The following is a 6,410-nucleotide window of genomic DNA, read 5'->3' as shown; positions in this document are numbered from 1 at the left end:
GGCTTCAAGCTTGTTGAGCATGAATCTGAGACAGAGAACTTGTTGGCCCTCAAAGCACAGCACTGGGCAGCCCCGTTCCTTCCGCATATAAGGCCACCTCTGTATTTTCATTCACTGCCACTGCCTGGGTCAGGACCTCACCACCTCTGGCTTGAACCTATAAAACAGTTTCCTATCAGATATTCTGCCTCTACTCTCACCACTGCCCAATCAAAATGCTGACCTCAGCTTAGTCTAACTGAGGCACAACCTTCCTCTGTTATCCGCAAGTTGTGACCTTCTAAAGTTTCTACAGCCTGCTCTCTCTGGCAAGGGCGATGAACTTAAACACCTGTGAAGGTCCAGAGGGCACCACAAGTGAGTGAGGTGGACCAGATATGCAGACAGTGGCAAGCCAGACCCTGTGTCTCTCATCTGAAAGGGAAGCAGCTACTCAGCTTTTGTTCAAAGATTCTCTATAAGGCCTGGCCTTCCCACTTTTAAAGAGCAGCTGGAAATCTGTGTTGTATGTGAAATGTTGTATGTTTAAGCAAACTCAAATTAAAAAACAAAACAAAACACCATACAGATCAAACAAAAGCCATCTGCAGGGTGAGTGGAATCGGCCAATGTTTGACCCTTCAGCATGCAGGTTAAAGCCCAAATCATAAACTTTGCATTCTAGGTCTGTACGGGTTTGACGCTGACCTACCTTTCCAGCTCACCTCCTGCTCCTCCTTCAGGTCTGCTGCTAGCCAAGAGTGGTTCTGGTTCCCAGGACACCCGCAGCCCCTCCCTACCCCTGCCCCTTTGCTCTGCTGGCATCTGGAATGCTCTTTCTCTCACCTTCCCCACCCTCCAGCTCCTCCTGGAAGCTCTACTGTTCCTCCTGGAGGTTTTTCACAGTTTAACTCCAGCCAATGAATGATTAAATAATTACACACAATCTACTCCCCCTGGGCCTCCCGGGCACTCTCAAAGAGCTTTGTTTCACCTGTGTTTACTTTCTACCACATCCTGGCCTGTGCCACACCTCAGAAGGCTTCAGAGAAAAATTGTGACTAATTGGCTTATGTCACTTCTCTCCTACTAAATCATAAGCAACTTGTCTGCAGAGCCCCCCCACTGCCAGATCCTCCCACCACCACCAAGATCCAGGACAGTGTCTCATAGGTCCCAGAAGACTGTCAAGGCTTCTTGAAAGCTTTGGCTCTAAGGGATTAAACTGGAAGACTGCAGCTGATTAACTCACTAGGTTTAAATTAAGTTCTTGGGCTTGCTGCAAGCAGAGCAAAACTCTCCCATCTCTCTGCAGCCCCTTCGCAGCCCCTCTGCTCTCTTCGTGGGCATGGCCAGCATCTTTTAGCTGCATCCTGGGTCACTCAGGGTCTCAGGCTAGGAGAGCTGGATGCACAAATCACACCCTCCTCCTCCTGGGAAAGTGGATCCAGGTGCTGGTAGAGGGATGCCAGCATCACCTGGAAGCAGAAAGTTATGCCCTGAGGGAGCTGTCCCTTGTTTGACTAATCCAAATTAATACCACTATTATCGTCTCACAGTGTTAGGGCCATGAGAGGCCATATGGCCATTTAGACTGAAGGAGGAAACTGAAACCCAGAGAAGCATGATTTGCCCGAGGACAAGATAAGGGTGAACTCTAGATAGGATCTAGGACATCTAACTCCAACTCTGGAGACTTTTTTCCACTAAGCCAAAGTTTTGCTGCTATCATTTGAAGTGTTCTGATAAAAACACAAGTGAGATATCTCAAGACTACATTTTTCAGACACTCCATCTCATAGCTGTGCAAAAATGGGCTGCCAATTTGTTTTTGCCCTTTCTGCTTCTGTGAATGTGGCATTTGGAGCGCGACATTTGCTGCTCCAGCCACTTCTGATCTCAGTGTAATTTCCTTAGCTTAGGAAGATGCGTGGTATGTGTCTGTGTGCTTGTCTCTACTTTTCAAACTCCCTGGAGAACGAGTCACAGAAGTAGACAAAATGAGAAAATAATCACTGGTAGTTTGCTGCAGTGTCTCTTCGTCTGCTCTCTTTCTCAACCTTCCTAAGTTTGTAGTTGGGCCAGACTTCTGCAACAAAGGACAGATTAACAAGAGAACAGTCCAGCTTATCAACACGTACAGGGCACATCACGTGGGAGAAACCTCAGTGAAGAGTTAACTCAAGGCAGTGTTTACGAGTCTGGCGTATATAGCATGTCTAATAAAGAACAGTAAATTTCAGAAAAGTGGCAAGGCAAAGGAAAGTAGTCCTGGGCTTCCAAAGATGGGAAGCTATGGGAAGGTAAATATATGGGCAAACACTAGTGGAGTAAAGTCTGCTCACAGGTCCCTCTGGCACCATCTCTGAGCTGGTCAAGGTTGTCTCCAGTAATGAAGAATGTACACCTTATCTTTAGGTAAGAAAAGAGACAGGGAGGACAAAAAGACCTTTTGTCTCTGTAAATCTCTGTCCGGCTTTTAGGCAAGCAAAGGGAAGACACAGAGCTCCCCAGCATCTTAATTATCTTCGGGTCAACAATCCTCCTAATTTGAGGAGATATATTCTGGTCTCCCACAGTTGCCATATTTCCCTGGGAACATTCAAATGAGGAATAGCTGCCATGAAAGTCAAGAAAAGATGTTTTGGGAGCCTCTCTAAACCTATTCTGGGTCAGGGGCTGCCTGGTTTAAGAAAAAAGGGAGAGAGAGAAAAAGAAAAGATAGTTTACACTTACACTACTTTTTCAAAATAAGAGATTATTGTTTGTTCTCATGCCATCATGGGAATCTCTGCTGAAGAGTAAGTCAATGGAGGAAGGCAGCTATTGAAGTACTAAGACAAGATCATTACCTTCATTTTACAGATAAGGAAACTGAGACTCAGGGCAACTCAAACTAAGCACGTACTATGTGCCAGGTTCTGTTTTAAGGACTGTATATTTATTTACCCAGTTAAGACTTACAGTAACACCATGAGACTAGTGCTAGTATCATCACTCCCATTGTACAAGTGATAAACTGTGGCTCAGAAAGAACTAACATTCCCAGGAGCATTTAGTTTATAACTTGACAAAGCCAGGATTTGGACCCAGGTAGTTGTACTCAAAGCGATGTTCAAAATCATTCATCTGTTAATTTTTAGTCAAATAAATGGGCCAGGCACTGTGCTAGGTTCTGCAGATACAAAGGTGAGTGAAATAGACAAAGTTCCTGCCTTCAAAGTGCCTCCAGCCTAGCAGGAAAGAGACTGTCAATAAATTACATAAAATTGAGAGGGATCAGAGTGTATCACCTTCGTAGAAGGATTGTTTTGAGCTGAAGGCAATTGGGGAAGAGCAGACTGCAGAAAGGCTCTCTACTTTCCCCTATTTGCTTAAAAGCAGGGCATGTATTTTTCTTTGTGAAGGTGTCCCCCTTCCCTCTCTCATATCAGGAAAGGCAGAATAAGTCTTCGTTACCAGAGATAACTCTAGATTCTTTTCATCCCAAACATGACACCAAAAGGAATCTACAACACAAACCCTACTAAAATAACACTTACCTTCCATTAGCTTCCCCATATATTTACCCTCTCACAGCTTCCTGCCTCTAGAAGCTCAACTGCCTCTTCATTTGTCTTGTTAGTTCTCCAGAAACTGATCGCCCTTTGTTAAAATGGTGTATATACCTCCAAGTCTGATCATGTCTTTGGGATTTTCATTTCGTTTCTCTGAGGTACCTTATGTGCACGTGAAATACGCTTTTTTTCTCCCGTAATTATGGCTTTTGTCAATTGAATTTCCAGGGCCACAGCTGCAGAATTGAAAAGGATAGAGAAAAAAGCTTTATCCCTTCCCTACAAAATCTCCTGGCACTTAAACTTTTGCCCTTTCTACTTCATGATGTTGATACCACACTCCTGAGTCAGCAGTGAATGACATTTACCAGATTGTTCCATTCTTAATCTTCATGTGCTCCTTTTACCCAAACCTGACCTTCTCACCACTCTGTCTGCCTTCCTAAATGGGCTTTATTTTGTGAGGTGAGGCTTGAGATCTCAGTTTTCATGGCCAGCATTTTGTAGGTTTCTTGGCAGCATCTTTCAGCGTCAGTAGCCCAAAGCAAGCTGCAGCCCATATCTCATCAATATTGTGATGGTGTGGCCCAGCCAAGGGAAACCAGAAGCCAGAGAGAGACAGGTTCAAATTGTGTTTTGTTTACAATTTCTTCATGACACAAACAATGCCAAGCTTTGATGGTTTCTAAGAAATGGCAAGCATTTCTATGAAAGCTATCATTTAAAGTCAGCTTTTGACCTCTGCTCATGCAAAGCATGTTTCCACATCTAGACCCAGAATTCTTTACCTCAGCCCAATGTGCCATGTCTCTATCCTAAGCCCTGGCGCCTTCTGCTACTACAGAAGCAATAAAATCCAGCCAGAGATACCACAACACTAGTAGATTAAACAGGCTGAGGGAGATGGAGTGACAACTGATATGCAAATGTATGTATTTATTGGAACCTTGGGGACACCACGGAATGTAAAGAATTCTTATTTCCAAGTATTACAGAGGGGGCTTTGCTGGGCCCTAATGGTGGGACCTAGGTTAGTGTCACTGGATGTTGTGAGCACCCACCTGGCCACAGTGTCTGAATCCCTCAGCACTGTGTGACAGGTGTAACCCAGGTATGCCTCAGGCTTACCTGCTTGAATGTCAGTTACAGTTGGTCACTTGGTAGTTACCCTGAAGTCTACGCCACCTGCTATGTAGCAGTCCATCTTTCTTCTGCTTCTTGAGCCAGGGAGCCCTGCAGGTGGTCAGAGTGGAATAAAATCCTTCCATGGCTAGGATAAAGGTGTGTACAAATATGAATGAGGGACTTGAGAAGGGTGGGGGAGGCTTGCAGGAAGTGAGGCTATAAGGAGGAAGAGTGGGGATCCTAGGAAAACTCCATGACTGCTAAGGAGTGTGGCAGAAAGGCCAGTTTCGGCACTGAGACCCAGATCCTCAAAGAAACTCTGAAGGCAGCACACCCCAGACACCACTGCCGCCATTGACTTGGGCCTTCCAGCCCAAGCATCTCTGCAGTGGGACTTCCTTGGGAAAAGTTGTGTGTGAAAAGGAGAGGGTCTGCCCCTATTCTAGGAGAGATTGCTGAGTACTGGTGACTAGGAGCAGGTGGTGAGGTAGCCAAGTGCTGATGCTTTATACCCTAATGGTGTCAGAGCAATTGTTGGATGTATGCACTTCTCCTCTACCCGTGAGCAATTCCTCCTCGTTCCAAAGGTTTTGGACATCACTGAGCTTTGAGAGAATGTCAGCTTTGAACACAACTACCTGGGTCCAAATCCTGGCTTTGTCAAACTGTGAACTAAATGCTCCTGGGAATATTAGTTCTTTCTGAGCCACAGTTTATCACTTATACAATGGGAGTGATGATACTTGCACTAGCCTCACAGTGTTCCTGTAAATCTTAACTGGGTAAATGAATATACAGTCCTTAAAACAGAACCTGGCATGTGATAGATGCTTAGTAAATAAGCATTTATTTACTACTAGTTAGAAAATAAGCAGGGCCAACGTGATGGAGTGCGTTTTGAGGAGTACCTATAAAGCACCCCCCGGTGCTAGCATGTCTCAGCATCCTGCTAAGGTAGACTTTTCATCCAAGTCCCTCCAGGCCCAAATTGTTGACCCACAAGGGCCCCTACTAGCATGCAGTCATTAAATCTTGCAAGGGTAACTCGTTATGACCTTTGGCGGAAAACTGAACAAAGAGGATAGTTTTCACAGAAGTGGAGGGTAGTTCTCACACAACCCTGTGGGGAAGGTTCCTGGGTCCTAAGGAAAGGACACACCCAGACTGGCTCCAAGGAAGCACAGATGGGGACTGTGCTTGTGAAAAGAATTTTTTAGTTTTTATTTTTTGAGACGGAGTCTTGCTCTGTCACCCAGGGTGGAGTGCAGTGGCGTGATCTTGGCTCACTGAAACCTCTGCCTCCTGGGCTTAAGTGATTCTCCTGCCTCAGCCTCCCCAGTATCTGGGACTGCAGGCACATGCCACCATGCCTGGCTACTTTTTTTTTTTTTTTTTTTTTTAGTAGAGATGGGGTTTTGCCATGTTGGCCAGGCTGGTTTTGAGTTCCTGGCCTCAAGTGATCTTCCTTCCTCAGCCTCCCAAAGTGGTGGGATTACAGGTGTGAGCCACTGTGACCGGCCGTGAAAAAAATTTTGAAAGAAGATAGGAGACCCGTGGTTGTACCAATGAATCCCCTCACCATCAATGTATATCAGAGTACCTGGCCACCAGGCTGTATGGTCAAAATCTTGGATTGTTGCTGATCTGGGAGGTGAAAAAAGAATCTTTTTTTTTTTTTTTTTTGAGACAGAGTCTCGCTGTGTGGCCCAGGCTGGGGTAAGTTCTCAATCCCTTCAGCTGCAGCATGAG

The sequence above is a fragment of the Colobus angolensis genome, unplaced genomic scaffold (assembly GCF_000951035.1).
Source record: "Colobus angolensis palliatus isolate OR3802 unplaced genomic scaffold, Cang.pa_1.0 Scaffold51, whole genome shotgun sequence".
Classification (NCBI taxonomy): Eukaryota; Metazoa; Chordata; class Mammalia; order Primates; family Cercopithecidae; genus Colobus; species Colobus angolensis.
This window is presented reverse-complemented; position numbering follows the sequence as displayed.